Source organism: Hyperoodon ampullatus (genome assembly GCF_949752795.1).
Source record: "Hyperoodon ampullatus genome assembly, chromosome: 2".
NCBI classification, from domain to species: domain Eukaryota; kingdom Metazoa; phylum Chordata; class Mammalia; order Artiodactyla; family Ziphiidae; genus Hyperoodon; species Hyperoodon ampullatus.
The window spans coordinates 176,827,288-176,847,974 of record NC_136915.1 but is presented as its reverse complement, the minus strand read 5'-3'; the positions used below and the strand labels follow the sequence as shown (position 1 = coordinate 176,847,974).

Genomic DNA, 20,687 nt, shown 5'->3' with positions numbered 1-20,687 from the left:
GTGGAGGGCTTTTGAGAGCGATCCTGCAGACACCAGGGTCCTTCCTCACTTCCCTTTCTCTTTCCCTCACTCCCTCACCCCTAACCCTAACCCTAACCCTAGCCCTAAGCCCCTCATTGCCCTTTCTCTTCCCCTCATCCCTTCCTCCCTCCTCGGGGCCCTCTCTTCACAGGTCAGTGTAGTTTTTACTGGAAGCTGCAGGTACTATCCTTCCGCCAGCAGCCTCTCACTCACTGTCCTGGTCCCACAGAAGCACACGGGTTGGAAGGGCTGACTGTAGCCCTTGCAGCACGTGCCCTGCTGGAGAGCCTTCAGGACCCTGTATGGCTGATGCTCTTGCGAGCGCCTTCTGGCTCATGCCGGTTTGGAGCACTGTCTCTGGGAGAGAAGGGGCTGTGCATCGCTCCTCTTTCAGGACCAGAGAAGCGTGGAAATGCTCCCCTCCTGCTGCGTTGGTGACGTCATTTTCATCCCACGGTCTACAGACCTTCCGTTCTTCCACCTGGCACCCCACCCCTGGTCCCCTGCAGTGTGTGCACTGGTGTGACCCACACAACTGCCTCCAGAATAGCAGCCCCAAAGCCCTCACTCTACTGTAGGTATACAGACCACCTGCAAAGTCTAATGCACCGAACGTCAGCCTCTTTCATGGCCTGATTGGTGCACAGCTCTTCACTGCCATCCAATGCTTATCCTGAGACAGAACATTTAGAGTGCCCCACGGGCTGCTGTGGGGAGCCTGCAGACCAGCAGCGACTCAGGTGTTTTATACACAGGGCGTGTGTGTGTGTGTGTGTGTTTGTTTGGTGGCGGGGGTGTGTCTGTGCCGGTGCTTACCTTGTTCTGCCTAAATGCCCGCTGGGTGTTTACCCAGCCCATGGCTGGATGGGACCGGCAGAGTCCTGCAGAGCTGGGAGATAGGTCACATGTATGAAAGTACTAGGAATAGTTTTGCTTCATGAAAGAGGATGAGCTTCTGGACTTCCCTGGTGGCGCAGTGGTTAAGAATCGGCCTGCCAATGCAGGGGACATGGGTTCCATCCCTGGTCTGGGAAGATCCCACATGCCGTGGAGCAACTAAGCCCACGCACCACAACTACTGAGCCTGTGCTCTAGAGCCCACGAGCCATAACTACTGATCCCACGTGCTGCAGCTACTGAAACCCGCACGCCTAGAGCCCGTGCTCCGTAAGAAGAGAAGCCACTGCAATGAGAAGCCCGCGCACCGCAACGAAGGGTAGCCCCTGCTCGCTGCAACTAGAGAAAGCCTGCGCGCAACAATGAAGACCCAACGCAGCCAAAAATAAATTTAAAAAATAAAATAAAAATTTAAAAAGTGAGATATCTTTAAAAAAAAAAAAAGAGGACAAGCTTCTTTCAGGAAACAAATTCCTTCAGAAACTCTATTCTTAGCTCCAGAACTGGTTAGGATACTTGAAAGAGGCAAGCAGGCAGGTGAAGACACCTGTGATAATGGAAAATCTGTAGCTGGCCATCACCGTTGTCAGGCCCACATAATTATTAACCACAGTATCTACCATTTGTAAAACGCTCTTTAAGGCACTGTTTTTCAAACTTGGCTGCACACTGGAATCACTTGGGAAGTTTTAAGAAATTTTGATGCCTGAGTCCCATCTCCAGAGATTCTGACTTAATTCGTTTGGAATAAATCCTGGGCGTCAGGATTTTTAAAACTTCCCCTGGGTGATTGTAATACGCAGCCAAGTTTGAGACCCTTAGCCAAGCAGGGTTCAGCATTCAGGTTCATTACTGCATGTAAGTGCCCTGTGTGGCCTGACTGCTGAGGTCAGCGGGGCGGGGGATTGAATCCCACCTTGGCCCTGACCCTCCCCTCCCTAGTCAGGGCCGGGCACAGACACCTGGTCGTTAGCTCCCCCCAAATCTCCTGGCGCCCCCAACTGTTGAAAAAGCCTTTGAGCAGCTGGGATGCGTAGGCTTTTAGAGATCAGAGGTATTTCCAGCTCCAGCAAGAAACAGGGCAGTGGTTTTCATTCTTGCTTGAACCAAGTGCCCTCTTGACGGTGTTCATAAAGTGCTGGGGCGCAGTCCCCACCCTCTGAGGTTTGCACATGGGAACTTAAAAAAATTTGGGGGGGGAGGGAGAAATGTCAAATGTAAGGGGATTTTGTTTGTTTGTTTGTTTGTTTTGCTGTACGCGGGCCTCTCACTGTTGTGGCCTCTCCCATTGCGGAGCACAGGCTCTGGACGCGCAGGCTCAGCAGCCATGGCTCACGGGCCCAGCCACTCCGCGGCATGTGGGATCTTCCCGGACCGGGACACGAACCCGTGTCCCCTGCATCGGCAGGCGGACTCCCAACCACTGCGCCACCAGGGAAGCCCAGGGGATGTTTTAAGAGTAGTATAATGAATACCTAAATAGCTTTCACCAAGATCCATCCCTCGCCACATTTGCTGTGTCTGTTCTCCCCTCCCTTCCCAGGTATGAAGCACACACTCTTTGTTTGGCTGGACCATTTAGTTTTACATACTGTGATTCTTCACCCCTAAAGTACACTTTCCAATATCACCACACTGCCATGATCACACTCAAGGACATTGTCATAATAATGTCATCTGAATGTCGTTCGTAGTCACATTTCCCCTATTTCCCCAATAATGTTCTTTATGGTTTTAAAAAAAACATCCAGGACCCAATCAAGTATCATACACTGCATTTAGTTGCCATGTTTCCCACTTTCTCCTTTAATCTAGAACAGTCTCTGCACTTTTTTTTTCATGACACTGGCGTTTTGAAAGTGTCTCTGAATGGGGGTAGTTTTCTAAAGTTCCCCAGGTATTTCCCATGGGCAGCAGCAGGGTTGACAAGCCCTGCATCAGAGGACTGTGCCTGGTGGTTTCCCCACAGGAATATTTCTGTGGGGGAACCCTGGGGGCCGCCGCTTCCTGCTTCTCAGCCCTCAGAGTGGGCTGCCCCGTTTGCTCTTTGGACAGCCTTCTACGCGCAACACAGCCCTGACCCTGCCATGATTATTTTTAATTGATCTAGAGTCACAAGCCCCTCTGGTCATTACCTCCTCTGGTTGCGCATCACCTTCACCTCCTCCTTTCCTCTCCCTGCCAGCATCTCCTGTGCCCATTCTGGTTTTTGTGCTGGATCTTCGGGATTTTGAGCTCTCCATACTAATGGCTTGAGGCAGCCTCATGGAGGTGGGCAGGGCAGGGGTGGTGCAGAAGGCTCTGTGGAGGGGGGGATCCTCCTGAGGCTGCCCTCCCTTCCCCTGCTCTAGCCACACCCAGTTAAGCTCCATTCACTCTCCCTGTTCCTGCTCATTCCTCCTTGACTTTTTTTTTTTTTTTTTTTTTGGCTGAACCTACCCATTCTTTAAAACTCAGCTCATGTCACCACTTCTGGGAAGCCTTTTGCCTCCTTCCTTGGTTGGGGTCTGGGCCCTCCTGTGGGCTCCCCTAGCCCCTGGGCTGACGTCCATCCTAGCACGTACCAGGCAGCATTGCATTTTCTTCTCCCCAGCTAGACCATGAGCTGCTGAAGGACAGGGACTGAGTCTGGTGTAAGTCGAATTCCCCAGACGTTAGCGTGGTGCCTGCACCCTGTGGGTGCTGAGTCAGTGTTCCGTGAGTGAATGGAAGGAAGTGGGAGGGGAGTTGGGTCCAATTCTGAGAATCCTATAGTCACAGTCTTCAAGGTTAGAATCCCAGAATATTAGAGCTGGGAAGGGCCTTCGTGAATTCTGGTCCAGCTCCTTCACTGAAGATAAATGAAAAGTGCAGAAAGACAGAGATTCAATGCCCCCAAATGGCAGAGTGAAATCTAACTGGGTCTCCTCTTTACTCTGAGTCCTTTCCCCCCGACTCACCTTTGCTGCATTGGGCTATTTACTTATTTCATATTTCTAAATCCTGTTGACTTTCCATCATTCACAGATGGATAATCCTTCATATTGTCTACTGCAATATCCAACCTCTGGTTGGCTATCTCTCCTTTCTGACCATGGGAAAGAGAAGTCCACTTTAATGAGAGTGTGTAAACAAGATGTAATCAGGAGATTTGTTGGATGAAAAGTAACAATCACAAAACCACTCCTCAATCTTGAATAAAGGCTTCTGTACTGCTTTGGAACATCACAGGGACCCCCTCCATTGGTATGGACAACTGAGAGTTTACCATCAAGTTAACGGAAGCAGTTTTTCTATTCTCCCTCCTCTATGTGGAATTGGCCAACTAGCAATGGGAGTCCAGCAGCAGTGGCATCACCTGGGAGCTTGTGATAAATGCAGACACTCAGGCCCCACCCAGACCTATGGGATCTTAGTCTGCATTTTTTTTTTTTTTTTTTTTTTTTTGCGGTACTCCGTCCTCTTACTGTTGTGGCCTCTCCCGTTGCGGAGCACAGGCTCCAGACGCGCAGGCTCAGCGGCCATGGCTCACGGGCCCAGCCGCTCCGCAGCATGTGGGATCTTCCCGGACCGGGGCACGAACCCGTGTCCCCTGCATCAGCAGGCGGACTCTCAACCACTGTGCCACCAGGGAAGCCCCTAGTCTGCATTTTAACAAGATCTCCAGGAGATCCGTATGCACATTATTTTGAGCAGCATGGCTGAGGCCCCTCACTGTCAAATACAGAGCTGAGGGCTTCCCTGGTGGTGCAGTGGTTGAGAGTCGGCCTGCCGATGCAGGGGACACGGGTTCGTGCCCTGGTTTGGGAAGATCCCACATGCCGCGGAGCGGCTGGGCCCGTGCGCCTTGGCCGCTGAGCCTGCGCATCCGGAGCCTGTGCTCCGCAACGGGAGAGGCCACAGCAGTGAGAAGCCCGCGTACCACAAAAAAAAAAAAAAAAAAAAATACAGAGCTGACTGGCTACACTGTTCCTCAGTATTTACCGAGTGCCCACCATGTAGCCTTGTAGAAAGGGACAGCAGGAGTGAACACCTTGTCCCGTTGACCTGCCTTTCGCACCTCGTCAGTTCCACTCTGCTGAGTCAGAATCAGGCACTGTCCCCCCAATTCCTGCCCTCTCCCTGCAGCGGGGTCCTGACTGCTTGCAGCTGGCCTCTGACTCATCCCTACACCACTGCTGTCACGCTGCCTCATTGGTTGCTGCAGACTTTCTTGGCAGTGTCCAAACTGCCCTGCTGTTCCTCAACAGTGACCCTCTTCTGCTTGTAAGTGGAGGCTATTGACACTGGGTTCCTGTCTCTTTCCTGCTCTGCTTTACATCCTCATCTCTCGGAGCCTTCTCTCCTACCTCTGGGCCCTTCTCTGCCCCTTCCATGGGTTCCCTTGATTCAGTCTCCTTCTGACTCAGTCTGGAGCATATCCAAACTAGCTTCCTCTTTCCGGAGTACCTTCTCTCTCGCATTGCTATCCAGCTCTTTTGTCCCCCATCTTTCAACACATCTAGTCTTCCTCGTTCTAAAAAATTTTGTTGACCTTGGTAACCCTTCATACGACCAACCCACACATTTCTTCCTTCTTATTTTGCCAAATTCTGGGAAAGTGGTCAACACCCCTTACCTTCACTTCCTCCCTCCTACTCATCTCAGAATCCCTTGCAATGTGCCAGATGCTTCTTTCATTTTATTGAAACTGATATCTTGAAGGTCACCAATGATGTCCCAGTTCCTGAGTCCAGTAGATCGACTTCTTCATTCCTACCCCCTTGACCTTTCTGTAGTGTGACATTACTAGTCACCTCCTTTTTTTGGACTTCCTGGCACAAGACCATTTTACTCTTCCTCCTGTCTTGTGCCCGCTCATTTCTATCTCCTTTTTGACTCCTCTTTTCTCACATCCCAAATGCAGGTGTTCATTTATGTTCCGCCCTTGGCCTTGTTATCTTCTTGTTCTATACTAGGAGTTGCAATCAGCAGCCTGTGGGTCATATATGGCCTGCAAATTTGTTTTGTTTGTCCCATTCAATATTTTGAGAATCTGAAAATTTCGTACAAAAATCTGGATTTTCAGCTTCTTTGGGGGAAAAATTGCAAGGGCCCTGGCAATATTGGAACCATATCCCTCAAGGCAGCCATCCGCTGGAGTTAGGTACTGGATGACCCCTTTAGATGGGAACTATGTTCTTCAGATCACCTCCACTCTGACCACTCCCCCACCTGTCTAGTACTGTATGCATTTGAGTGTAAGATTCTGCTTTCTCTGAGCTCGTCCCCTCCAATGCTGGAGCTTCTATCATCATCCATCTTATTTTTTATTTATCTATTTATTTATTTATTTTTTTGTGGTATGCGGGCCTCTCACTGTTGCGGCCTCTCCCGTTGCGGAGCACAGGCTCCGGACGCGCAGGCTCAGCGGCCATGGCTCACGGGCCCAGCCGCTCCGCGGCATGCGGGATCCTCCCGGACCGGGGCACGAACCCATGTCCCCTGCATCGGCAGGCGGACTCTCAACCACTGCACCACCAGGGAAGCCCTTATCATCATCCATCTTAGAGTGGGCCCCAAACGTATACCTTCTCTCCTACTTCTCCTCCTTTTGAATTCCAGGCAAGCATTTGAAGCCTTCTATTGAGTATCTTTACCTGGTCTGCTCCTTGTACTTCAAACTCAGTATTGGGGGTAGGAGTGCTGATGAATCACACTTCTCTACCTCTTTGGATTGCACCAATTGAGAACAGACATGAGTCTAGATGAGGCTTGAAATGCAGTGTCATATCCATCCAGCGCTATGGATGGTCATGGTAGGACTGCAGCACCCTCAAGAGTGAGTGCCAAAGAGGGGTGGAAGGGCTCAGAGTTCTCCCTTCATTCAGCTGTCATAAACTTATTATAGATTTACAGCCTGCTCTTTTAGTTAACCCATCTTGGTTAACTGAGACACTGTCTTTCATGCCACTCAGGTTTAACACCACATCTGTTGTCGGTGTGTGGATTCTGTTTCCAAAGCGCTTCATGAATTGCACCTATCTTCCCCCAAGCCACTTCCTCAAGGGCTCAGACTCTCATTTCTTTTGCCTGGACTATTGCAGTAGCTTCCTAGGTGTTTTTTTTTTCCCTCTGGCTTTTGGTCTGCTCCCTGGTCTTCCTCCTCGATTCACCCTGCACATCATTGTTGGAGTGATCTAAGCAAACCTTTATCGTATAGAGCTTCCTTATCGGGAAGCCTTCTCGGGATCCCAATTTTGGAGAGTAAATGACCAATACTTAGCATTGCTTCTAAGGTCCTCTTCGATTTCCTAACCTCTCTTTTAACCTTACTGAAATCTACTTCCTTTCAAACACTCATTTGCTCTCCCAACATTTAGCGAGTACCTACTATGTGCCAGGAATTGTGCCAAGTACTGTGGATGGAGACTTAAGACTGTGATTTTCTTTCTTGGTGCCTTTTCTTACACTATTTCATCACTTGGAATGTTCTTCTCTGTGGGCTAAAGTGTTATCTTTTAGTTTCAGCTCAAATGTAACCTCTTCCATGAAATCTTTTTTAATCCACTGAACAAGAAATAGTATCTGGCTTCTCTGCCTTATTGGCTTTTTAAGTGGTCTTCCTACATAGTGACATCTTATTTACATATTTGATTCCTTACCTGGCTGCAGTCTCCCCGAAGGGCCAATGCTACGTCTTCTTCAACCTTGCGTTCTCTGTGGTGCCTGTGCTGTCCTAGCACGTAGGAGGCACTCTATTGATGAGTTTATAAAATTGCATTTTCTCCAAAGCTGGAAATAGAACAAACCCAGAGAAAAGTGTTTAAGAACACAAATAGATTAAGCATGATCCTAGGTATTACTAAATATAGCTGTACAGAGACAAATATGTCATGACTAATTAACAACACATTTGTGAGCCACCTACAATCCGTTTTGAAATAAAGCAGTATGTTAAGACATTAAATAATGTTTCTTTACCTCTTCCTTTTCATTCCTACTGTAACCAACTTCAGTTTTTATTTCTTTACTCAAGAGCCAGAGGTTTCCTTATAAACTTCTTTAAAACCAGATGCCAACTTTTGCCGGTCCATCCACTGTAACTCTGCCAAATTATTTCTGCTAAAACTGCTGTACACACAGTCCTTCCTGTGCTTAGAGGCCTTTCATTGTTTCTCATTGTCTGTTGTATCGGGTCCCAATTTCCCCTGACCTTCCTGGCCCTCCCAGTAGCCTTTCCCAGGCTGTTGTCCTGCTTCTCCCCAGCTTGAACTCAGGCCAGCCAGGTAACACCCCCTCCACTTGGGTACCATTATCTTCCCTAGACTCTAAAGGCTCACCTAAAGCCCATCCACTTCCATGAAATCTTTATCATTTCAGCTGAGGGTAAGTTCTTCTTCCTCTCACTGTTAGCAGCTGTTTCCAAACCTGGTTGCTCATCAGAGTCAGATGCACAGCATTTCAAATCCAGATCCAAATTCTGCAGTAAGGTTTGGAATTCTGCATTTCTGTAAAGCTCTACCAAAGGATTCTGATGTGCAACAGTTTTGGGAACCAGTGACTTTCAGGACCCTACAATTTCATGATAGGATCTCACATTGTCTTGTGTGGTATTTATGGATCTATCTCATCTCTCCTTCCTGAAGGACTCTTCCTAAAGTCGGGACCATGTCATTGAGTTATCTTGCCTTTGGCAGGATATCTGGCTCACGGTAATATGATAAATTACTCAACAAGTGTTTGTTGAATGAACGAATGATTGCATGCATGTATGAGAGGCTTTTTTGAAGAGATGAGATGATGGGTAGAAGGAACTTTTAATGCAGCCTGAAATTGAGAGGAAATTCAAGTGGAGAGAGGAGCTTTAAATTTCAATATTTTGTGCAAAAGGCAGGTGATAAAACTTTGGGGAGTCACTTTGAAATCTGTTTGCTTCCAAGGTCAAGATATTGCTCATAGATGGAATTATTTCCAGTTTTGAGAAAATGCTTATCTTTATAAGAATTTCCAATGTGTATCCAATTATTTGGTTGATTCATTTCTGGCTTTCTGATGATCAACTGGGTGTTTTTAAAATAGAATGTTTCAGCTCTTCCAGGATCTGGTCCCTGAGGTTGCTCTGGCAACCACCTTGAAAACTCCGGAAAGCTTTATCTGAAGTTTCCAAACTTCTCAGATTTTCCAGCTGCCACATCGTGTTTTAGCAGTTGCCTTGACTGAAAGATTAACATTAAATCTTAATTAATTTAACTAAATTTCCTAAAACTCCTTCAACCAACCCCCCCTCCCCCCCGCCCCGCCCAGCCTTCCGAGCAGCATCGTTGTATATGCCCCTCTTGACTGTACTGGTATTAAACCCTGGATCTTCAGGGAAGTATGATCTTCAGCAGCGTGTTAACCAGGCACCAGACACACACCGCCCGGGAGACCTTCCTCTGCAGCCTGATAGTTTATTTAAAACATAATCACTGCACCTATGGCTTCCAGGCATGTCTCTGGTTTTACTGAAAAGCCAAATAGAGGAAAGAAACAGGTCACTGCTGAGAAGCACATGTGGTTTTTGATTGTCATGATGAAGTCTTTGCACAGTTCCAAGCAGTATGGTGGACATCACAGCTCTCACCTTGTTTTGCTTGTTCACTGTGTGTTGGTTCATACACTGTCCCCTGTATATGGAGGGCAGGGAGAGACCGAAGAAAAAGGCAGACCACTCCAGACTGGTAGGTGGCAGGTTTAATAAGCAAGGGCGCTTAGCTACAAAGTGTTTTTGGGTGCCAGCAAGATGAGCAAATCTCCACACCCGCCCCCCAGAATCTTAAAAGTTTATATAGAGGCCTTAACTGGGTTAGTCATGTATTCAGGCCACAGGGTCTCAGTAACACCCCACTCTCAAGGATATGTCCTTGGAACAGGTCCCACTGTGAGAACAGTAGACAGAGTGTATATTCCAAGGACAGGGGAGGGGGTGAGGAGCCTTTGATTCCCTGGGCCCCCCATCAAGGATCAGCCAGCAATCTCATCCTCTGGATGACCTCCTCCAACACTTCATCCTTCATGACCGGCCATTACAATCTTATATGTCTCCCTTCCATAATGTGCCCTGAGTGGTCAGCAAGGGGTTTCCTCATCACGGAAGTGCTCGTTTGGAGGCTGTCTGGCTGCATTGAAAACAGATGCCACAGTCTAGACACATGCAAGAGAAAACACAGATTAAGGTAATGATTCCTAAAGTAAGTAACAATTACTTTTTCATCAAGAGCCCTGTTGGAGCTCAGGGCAGGCCACCCCAAACTATGCCTCAATGGCATATTGATTATGTTGAATTAAAGTTATTTAAGAAATGGTTGATGCAAAAGGGACAATTTCACCCTTCTCTCTGTTTCCCTGAAAAGCAGTAAATAGTCTCTCATGTGAAAGGTGTACTCCCTGCATCAGGATGTAGAAGGTCACCCTTATCACCAGAGATAGGGAATTGGGGGCTGAGAAGCCAGGTAAACATACCTTGTTACTGCTTTCATTTACTATCCCAAGACCAGACTGTTTAGATTCTTCACTAATTAAGCACCCAAAGCTTAATTTCTTTGTCCTGTCAATGCCTCACAAATCTATTGTTTCTTTGTCTAAAAAGTATAAAAACTGCCTGCCCCTGGCCACGTCTTAGGTCCCATTTCTGTAAGACCTCCATGCAGATGAATTAAAATTTGTTTCTTTTTCTCCTGTTAATCTGTTTTGTGTCAATTTTATTATTAGTCCAGCCACAAGAACTCAAGAAGGGTAGAGGGGGAAATTTTCCCCCTCCCTGACGGCCCTATGATCTGAATCATTGATTTATGAAGTCCCCTAGGCTGGGGATCGGGTCACTCGGGGCATTCATCTGTGCCTTTATGGGATTTAATAAAGATGACACATTGGCAGACTCATCAGGTATGAACATACTACATTCTGTTTGGAAAATGGCACGGGTGCCTCCTTAAGACATAACGTCCAAGGCCATACTCTTCTGGAGGACAGCTTTTCTCATTAGAGACGTTTCAGTGTTCAGTAAGGGTAGGCTTTGTTGGCTTAAATCGTTTGAAGCTTGCTGGGTGAATTTTGTAAGGGCTTCTGTGTTTGTGAAAATGTCCTCCAGGCCAATGGAGAGGACAAAGATGGTGGCCAAATGATTGTACCAGTGGAGAGCAAAATGTGTCCATCTGGCCTTGAGGAGGGGGGGCTGGCAGTTTTAGGACTTGAGCTGGTCGAACGTACCATCCATGTCAGCTGGAGGAGGGAGGCAGCACTGCCAGGCCCAAGAGATGGATTGGGGGCCGGGGTGTGCCAGGCTAGGACCCCCATCGTCTCCCTCTTCCAATGGTACATGTTCCACTCCAGCTACAGTGTGTTTTAACAGACCCAGCTTGCAGCAGGACAATGGGGTCCCACCAGAGACTGAGTCGTTATCCCTTACCCCGGGGTGGGGGCAGGTAACTCACCCATCCTGGTGGTATATCCCACTGCAAATTCCAGTAGGCGCGATGGGGCTTGGGGTTCTGAGCAGCACAGCAGGTTGATACATGGTGAGAGTCGGGACAATGGCTGTTTCTTATCATTTCCACACCTTTATAGTGTTCGGTGCATTGGGAGGTGCCCCCAGTCTGGTGTAGGTGGTAACAGGCTCTGCTGGTTGATCATTCAAATCCATTAAATCCAGGAACAGTACTTTAGTCTGCCTGGCCAAGATCATTTTACTTGTTAGGAATTTTATCTGCTGCTTTACTATTTCATATTATCTTTCTCTTAATCCTGCTGCTTGTGGATTATAGGGGAGATGGAACCTCCATTTAATGTCATGTTCTTCTGTCCAGTCTTGCATATCATGACCTTTGAAGTGTGACCCCTGATCACTGTCTGAGCGATGAGGGTATCCATACATGGTACTCAGTTTCTTTAATCCCTTAATGGTGGTAGCCTGGTTGGCATGGCAACAGGGAAAAGCTTGGGTTAAGCCAGATGCAATGTCTACACAAACCAAGGCATGCTTAAAATGTTTGCTCAGAGGGAGGTGGCCAATATAATCCATGTGCCAGTCCCTCACTGGTTGGGAACTTTGTGGATGGTCCCAGACTCCTTGGGCAGTTGCCTTGGGTATAGTTTTGAATACACAGGGCATGCTGTTACTGCATTAACCAAGTCACTATATTTCAAGGGCAGCCTAGCATTCTTGGTAATGTGTCATCCCACCCAGGTGCTGTGGTAGCCGCTCTTTCTATGTATCCTATCTTCTGTATATACTGGAGAGTCAGTTGCTAGGGCCCATACCTGAGCTAGGGCATCAGCTTCCTGGTTGCCGGGGGTATCAGCACCTTCTGAGCTGGGGCATGGATGAGTGAAGACTGCCTCAGGCTCTAGCAGATGAACCCAAATGTCTTTCCGCGTACCCTGACCCCACAAGGGTTTATTTATGATCACTCATCCCCTGACTTCCCATTGTCTAAGCCACAGGATTAATTCCTTTAGAACAGCCCAACTGTCAGTGTAAAGGGTTAACAGCCTGAGCTCATGAATTATCACCAGCCAAACTGCTCTGAGTTCAGCCCATTGGCTGGTGTGGTTTGTTCCTGTTTCCAGGCATCTGTATACCAAGCATCAGCGGGAAACTCCCCCATTCCCTCTCTGTAGGCCATAGGGACTGCTATGGGAATAGAAATAGGGTCATTTGGAGGATATACATACTTTACAGGGTCTAGTAACACCTGCATTTTTAGAGACAGTGGGCTGGTGGACAGGAGCTTCTCTGCAGCAAATGAACATGCCATTGAGTCAAAGTGGGAGCCAGGGCAGAGGTGGGTCAATGGAACATATTCCAATCCATCCCTTGACAGGAAGGGATGTTCTTACCATGATATGCTGCTCCTTTGTGAGACATTCTACCTGGAGGAGTACTGTGTACATTGCTAGGAGCTGTTGCTCTATGGGGGTGTGTCAAGTTTGTGCCCCCTTTTAGAGCTGGGACCAAAATCCTCGGGGTAGTCTCTCCTTCTCTTGTCTCTGCCATAGTGACAAATACCTAACTTCCAGAGTCATAGATTCATGTAACTCAAATGGTAGACCTGCTGGGGAGATGCCCAGAGCTTTAATCTGCTTCACTAGGATTTTTGCCTTCTCAAAGGCGGCTTGGTGCTGTGATCTCCACTCCCACATGTACCTTCTCTTTCCCAGGCAGAGAGGGGATGGAGGCACCCTGCCAGGTGGGGAATAAAAGTCCTCCAAATCCCAAATCCCTGCAAAGCCTTGCGTGTGTCCAGGGGTTTACTTCTGTGAGTCCACACTCAGTAGTCCTGGTTGAGTCAGGGCCAAATGACCTTGGGCAAGTTACTATGACTTCTCTGAGTTTCAGTTTCCTGCTCTGTAAAATGAGGATCATGAAAGCACCTACTTTAGAGCTTGTTGCAAGGAATACATGAGATAAGGCAGTAAATACTTAACAGAGTGGTTAGGGCTGAATAAACATCAGCTGTTATTATTATCAACCAACATATATGCATATAGTTGGCTTTATTGGGAGAAAGGAGAAAAGCATGTGCTATTTATTACCCAGTATTAAATCTGTCTGTTTTAGTACTTTGATCTGACTTTTGATCCTCTTGTTTCAGTGTAATTTTTAATTGTTCTGAAACACATAGCATTAATGTATATTCTAAGCAGCCTCTACAAGGCCTCGGCTCCCTGAAATTAAAGCAGCCTTCAGAAACCAGCTTGGGAGTCACAGACAGGATGACACCAGTAGCCCTTACATTTTAGTCAAACATTTCCGGAGTTCTCTGTCTGAACAGCTTCACAGAAATATACACATTCATAAGACCCCCTCACTCCTTAAACTCACTGAGAATCATCTTATTGAGACAGATTTCTTACATGGCACCAGGGAAAATGTGAAAGATACTGAGGGATCAAGAAGAGATGTGTACTGGCCCATCTCCTTTGCTCTTTGCACGGAGGTAAACACACACTGTGGACCCTCACTTTGCAAGGAGTGTGAAGAGCTGCATGCTTTGCACTTCCCCGGTGGCAGGAAAACATGTTCTGAAGGGCTTGCTGTGTCTCCCGCATCTTTACTCTGTGAAGTGGTATAAGGCTGCCTAGCCCAGGCCCTGGTACATGCTAGGCCCTGAATCATATCTGTTGAATGGGTGGATGGAATGAATGAGCGGACCACGATTAAAATTCCAGGGAGAGGGCTTCCCTGGTGGCGCAGTGGTTGAAAGTCCGCCTGCCGATGCAGGGGACGCGGGTTCGTGCCCCGATCCGGGAAGATCCCACATGCCACGGAGCGGCTGGGCCCGTGAGCCATGGCCGCTGAGCCTGCGCGTCCGGAGCCTGTGCTCCGCAACGGGAGAGGCCACAACAGTGAGAGGCCCGCGCACCGCAAAAAAAAAATGAAAAAAGGTCCACATCAAAATTCCAGGGAGAAGTGATTAATGGGACCTACGGGTCATTCCATTCATGCACTCATTGATGAGTTATCATTGAACACCTAACTCTAGGACACCTGCCAACACTGTCCCCGAGAGCTGCGGGGGCACAGGAGAAGCACGGGCTGTCCCCAACTTATAAATGGATTGTTTGCCTTCCAGAAATTCACCTGAAAGTTGATTGTTTGATTTAAAAACCCCTTTTCCACCTGTTGTTCAGTCTTTAGGCCAATCCAGAGATTCATGTCACCTATATGGTGAGGGATAGGACCACTATTCCTGTAGAACTTTGTCTCCACATAAAGTTGTGTTTATCTCATGTACCTTCCCAAAGACAAACAAAAAAAGCCCTTATTCCCATAGGCCTGTCCAGCTACTGCCCTTTACCAGCCTCCTTTTCACAGCCACACTTCTCCCAAAAGTGAACGAAGTGGCAGTCACTTCCCTGTCCCCGAATCCGATGGGCGTCTTTCCCTCCTGTGATGTTCATCTCCCCCAGCAGTGTTTGGCTGTCCATTTCTCTTTCCATCTTTAACCACCAAGATCCCCTGGCTTTCCTGACCCTGTGTCCTCTTGTCCTGCCTGTCTGGTTGCCCTTTCTTAGCCTTCTCCGTCTGCTCTTCTTTCTGTGCTCACCCCTTGAATATTGGTGAACCCAAGGACTTCATCCTGGACTTTGTCCTTGATCTCATCTCACTCTGCTTTCTCCTACCAGGCAACCTGAATTTCATTTACCATCAATGTTTCTATAACCTCTAAATCCCTCTTCTGAGGACCAGTTCTCTACACCCAACTCTCCTACAGACACCTCAAATCCTGGCCAATCCTGAGCCCTTATCTTGAGCCCACCCCCCCACAAAACACTTCCTCTTCCAATGCCACTCATCTCCATGAATTCATGATCTAGCTGTTGAAGATTTCTGAGAGTGATCCTTGATTCCGCCTCTCCCTCATACTCACCTCTCATCTCATCAATTACTAAGTTCTACAGATAGAGCCTCCTAAGTATTTTTCAAATCTATCAATGTGACTCCATCCCCTCTGCACCCATCCTGACCTAACCACCACTCTCTCTTGCCTGGACCACTGCAAAGAAAGGGTGAGGCCAGAGGATGACTCTTCCTCTTCAGGGCAGCCTTCCCAGAATTCCAGACCCCCAGACCTTCAACCATCTGTTTTGCCACCCATTTTATCACATTCTTCTTCATAACAGTACGTGTTTTCCACGCTAGGACATAAGCTCCATACAGACAGGGGTGATGTCTTATCCCCTTTTTCTATAACCCTCACAGCGTATAGGACCTGGTATATAATGAATGTTGGGTGAATGAGTGAGTGAATAAATACAATGAATATGTGTCTGAGTGTTTGCTTGGGAATCACAGAAGCCAACTCTCCCTACTGTAGCCTTGGCTTCTCAAAGGACAAGTTAGCTCCGGGAGTGGATGTTGGGGGCAGATGCATAGAGTACAAGATTCTTGGGATTAGAAGCAGGGATGGAGATTTGGGGAAAGAATGGAGTACAGTATGAAGACTTGTGGGTTTACTGAGAACTTTGGAAGGAGGTTTCAAGGAGCCTAGAAGGGAACTGAGAGGCACTCCATGGAGCAGAAGGAGCTGTGGGGCAAGGAGTGAGGTCCTCAAGTGGGATCTGTCTTTCCATCCTCTCCTGCCCTTCTCTGCTATTTCTTGGCTTCCCAGAGGTGAGAATGATGAGAAATGGAGATGAGAAAGGTGGGGAAATGTTGTGTTCTTGCAGCAATCTAGTGCAGCTTCTTGTTGGGCCCCATTGGAGCTCCTACATCTATCGAAAGGACTGATGGGAGCCCCTGATGGGAGCCTGGAGTGGGGACCTCAGGAACAGCAGAGGGTTCTGGACAATAGCTGGGGACAGGTGACAGGTGGCCTTTTGTCGCTTTCTCATAACACTGGCCAGCCCATTCTGCTGCTTCACACCTGTGCCCTGACAGTGGGTAAAAGTAGGAGGAGGCCACCCTGAGGCACTCACTGTGCATGTGTGTGCATCTTAATATGCTCGGGCTGCTATAACAAAACTTCCATAGACTGGGTGGCTGAAACAACAGAGATTTATTGTTAACTGGGAAGTCTGAGATGAAGGTGGCAGTGTTGTAGCGGTCTAGTGAGGGCTTTCTTCTTGGTTTGCAGATGGCCATCTTCTTGCTATATCCTCACATGGCAGAGAGAGAGAGATCATCTCTCTCATGTCTCTTCTTATAAAGGCACTAATCCCGTTCATGGGGGCTCCACCCTCATGACCTAATTACCTCCCATTGACCCCACCTCCAAATATCATCACATTAGAGACTAGGCTTCAACATCTGAATTTCGGGGGGCACTTTCATTCCATAGCACTGCTTATCCTAGCAAGGGCCGGTGTTGGCAAATCTATTTCCTTCCTCCTTTGAACCTACTATGCTTATACTTCCATTTTGCTTGTCCCCACCTTCTGCTTTGGAGTTTATAGTCACTTAGGTGTTCAACGTATCTCTCCTTGTCTATTGTAAGCTCTTTGGGTCTTACTCATTGCTGGGCCTCCTGCCATATTTAACCCAGCACCTTGGGTGCTTAGAGCTCAGAGAGTTGAACCGAGTTTGAATTTGCACTGATTCTCCTTTGCTCAAGCCCTTCATGACCAGTTGTACACATCTGTAAGGGACCAGCCAGGGCTGGGGCTACAGTCTGTGGATATGCGACAAACAAATACTAAACTGGCGCCAGACCCACTGAACTTGAGGCTTGCTAAATTAGTGTTGAACTGACACTATTTTTTAGTCTACTGAGATGGCTCTTACGGTTTTTCACACTCAAAAATTAACTTGATGTTGGCGATAGCTTTGTTTGTGTGGAGAAAAGAGTAGTTTATTTATAAACTCAACAAAAAATTGCCCTGTGTGCCAGCCATTGTTCTAGGCATTGTGAATAAAGTTGTGAACAAGACAGGCTGCCCTCATGGAACAGTCTAGTGTGGAAAACAGACAACAAACAAGTAAACAAGTACATAATTGATGTATTTTCAGGAAATGATGATAAGTGCCATGAAGAAACTAAAGCAAGTAAGGAGAGAACCATGTCGGATGGAGAGGGAGGGCTCATGTGAGGAGGTGACCTTGAGTAGATTCCTGAATGATGAGGTGGAGACAGATGTGAGAATGTCTGGGGAGGGCCTCTCCAGTCAGAGGCAACAGCACACACTAAGGCCCTGAGGTGGGAACAGACAGGCAGGGTATCAGGAACAACAAAGGGACAGATGCCACTGGAGTAGAGTGAGCAAGGGAGCCATGGTGGGTGTGGGGTCAGAAGGGCACAGAGGCCAGATCATGTAGACCCTTAGAGTTCATTGTAAGGAGTTTGGGTTTTATTCTAGGAGCAATGGGAGGGTTGAGCAAAGAACTGACATGATTTTACATTTCCAAAAGATCAAAAGAATTTACAAAAGAATTTCAAAAGAATTTACATTTCAAAAAGATCTTTTTGGCTACTAGGTGAAAATAGATTGGGAGCAGGGGTGGGGTGGAAGAGGGGAGACAGGTCAGGAAGAGACGGCCGTTGTTCCTGTGAGAGCTGGTAGAGGCTGGGACTGGCCCAAGGTGTTTCCGTGTTTCTGCAGCAGGTTCTCTTTCCCCATGGCTGCCCGCTAGGCTGTGTGCCTGCCTCTGGTCTTCCACTGACTCTGATTCAGGCTGTTTCTTTCGACTCGTTTGCTTCCCATTGTCTAAGTGCAGCCTGCAGCACATTCTGTTGTTCAGCTGTTGGTCTCTCCCACCAGCCTGGGGATGCCTGAAGCATAGTCACAGTGCTCATCTAATGTGTCCTGGCGCCTCCAGTGCCTGCCACGGTGTTTGACACCTCATGGTAGGCTTTCACTGCACGTTTGTTGAATGAGTAAATGGTGAGTTTGCTGAGCACTTACTGTGTAATGTACAGATAGAACAATGGTATGGAGAGAGACCCACAAAGACACATACAGACAAACACAGACATCCACACGCACAATAGTGACTCAGGAAAGATGAGGAAATCATTTTTCAGGAGCATGGGGAAGTATATTACTTAGGAGTCATTATTATTGACACACAAAAGGATCAGATTCCACAGAACACATATTTCTAGGCATAGGAATTAGTGGAGAAAGAGGATTTTAAAACTTTGCAAACACCTAGAAATAGATTGGAGAGGGAAAAGGAAGATACATTGGTTAAATTTTCAAGGAAGTTTAATTGCTGCTTTTTACACATTATATGGAATATTTGAGCTGAAAAGAACTGTAGGGGTTGTGCAGTTCAAACACCCCTTCTTACAAATCATAGTTACTATTTATGGAGTGTTACTATGTGCCAGACGCTATTTTAAGAGCTCCACACATATTAACTCATTTAATACTCATAACAGTCCTATGAAGTCGATATGATTATTATTTCCATTTTATAGATGAGGAAACTGAGCCCATTGAGATTAAATAGTTCACCCAAAGTTCTACAGCTTAATAGGCAGGTCTAGAGCCCAAGTCTCTTGTTCCTTAATCTAATACTATTTTCACTAAGAAACTGTCACTCGAGCCCTTACTGGAAGCAAAAGTTACGATATTATTTTGTATTTTTTTCACAATATTAATTTGCTAAGTCAAACTTCTGATAAACCTTGGCACAACCCAGCTAATATTAATCTTAGGCAGACTTTGGACAAACCCGCCTGTGTGTGCTTGCATTCAGACCACCCCCTTCCCTGGGCAGCCTGGAGGGCTGTACTGGAATATGGTTGACTTAAAATATTATGTTAATTTCAGGTGTACAACGTAGTGATTTAACATTTAAATACGTTATGAAAATGATCACCATGATAAGCCTAGTAACCATTTGTCCCCGTACAGAGTTATTACAATATTATTGACGTATTCTTTATGGTGTATATTATATCCCTGTGACTTATTTATTTTACACTGGTAGTTTGTACCTCTTAATACCCTTCACCTATGTTGCCCAACCCCCTCCCCCTTCCCCTCTGGCAGCCACCCAGTTTTTCTCTGCTTCAATGACTCTGTTGTCATTTTGTTTTATTTGTTTGTTTTGTTTTTTTAGATTCCACATATGAAATCATACAATCTTTGTCTTCCTCTGTCTGACTTATTTCATTTAGCATAATACCCTCTAGATCCATCCAAGTTGTTGCACATGGCAAGATTTCATTTTTTATGGCAGAGTAATATTCCATTGTAGATATATACCACATCTTCTTTATCCATTCATCTATCCATGGACACTTAGGTTGCTTCCATATCTTGGTTATTGTAAAAAAAATGCTGCAGTGAACATAGGGGTGCATATATCTTTTCAAATTAGTGTTTTTGTTTTGTTCTGTTAAATACTCAGAAGTGAAATTGCTAGATAGTGTGGTAGTTTTATTTTTAATTTTTTGAGGAACCTCCATACTGTTTTCCATCGTGGCTGCACCAATTTACAATCCCACCAATAGTGCACAAGGGTTTCCTTTCTCCACATCCTCACCAACCCTTGTTATTTATTTTCTTTTTGATGATAGACATTCTGACAAGTGTGAGGTGATATCTCATTGTGGTTTTGATTTGCATTTCCCTGATGATTAGTGATGTTGAGAATCTTTGCATGTGTCTGTTGATCGTCTGTATGTCTTCTTTGGAAACTGTCTATTCAGATCCTCTGCCCATTTTAATTAGATTGCTTTTTCATGATATTGAGTTGTCTGAGTTCTTTATATATTTTGGATATTAATAATCCCTTATCAGATATATCATTTGCAACTATCTTCTTCCCATTCAGTAGGCTGCCTTTTTGTTTTGTTGATGGTTTGCTTCGCTGTGCAAAAGCTTTTAGTTCGACGTAGTCCTATTTGTTTCTTTTTGCCTTTGTTGCCCATGACTGAGGAGACAGATCCAGAAAACTATTGCTAAGACGGATTTCAAGGAGCGTACTGTCTTTGTATTCTTCTAGGAGTTTGATGGTTTCAGGTCTTACATTTATGTCTTTAATCCATTTTGAATTTATTTTTTACATGGTGTGAGAATGTAGTCCACAACCACATGATTCTTTTGCATGTAGTTGTCCAGTTTTCCCAACACCATTTATTGAAGAGGCTGTCTTTTCCCCCTTGTGTATTCTTGGCTCCTTTGTCATGAATTACTTGACCATAGGAGCATGGGTTTATGTCTGGGCTGTTTATTCTGTTCCATTGATCTGTGTTTGTTTTTGCCAGTACCATGCTATGTTTTGATTACTGTAGCTTTGTAGTATAGTTTGAAATCAAGGAGCATTATACCCCCAGCTTTGTTCTTCTTTCACAAGACTGTGCCGGCTGATTGGAGTC

The 20,687-nt window shown here is 46.5% G+C and overlaps 1 protein-coding gene across 4 annotated transcripts in view; it reads left to right on the top strand.

The window, feature by feature from the left end:
* Positions 1 to 20,687, top strand: part of CNIH3 (cornichon family AMPA receptor auxiliary protein 3) — a gene marked incomplete at both ends in the record, with an annotated part of 117,805 nt that overhangs the window by 73,488 nt on the left and 23,630 nt on the right. The window lies entirely within an intron of this gene.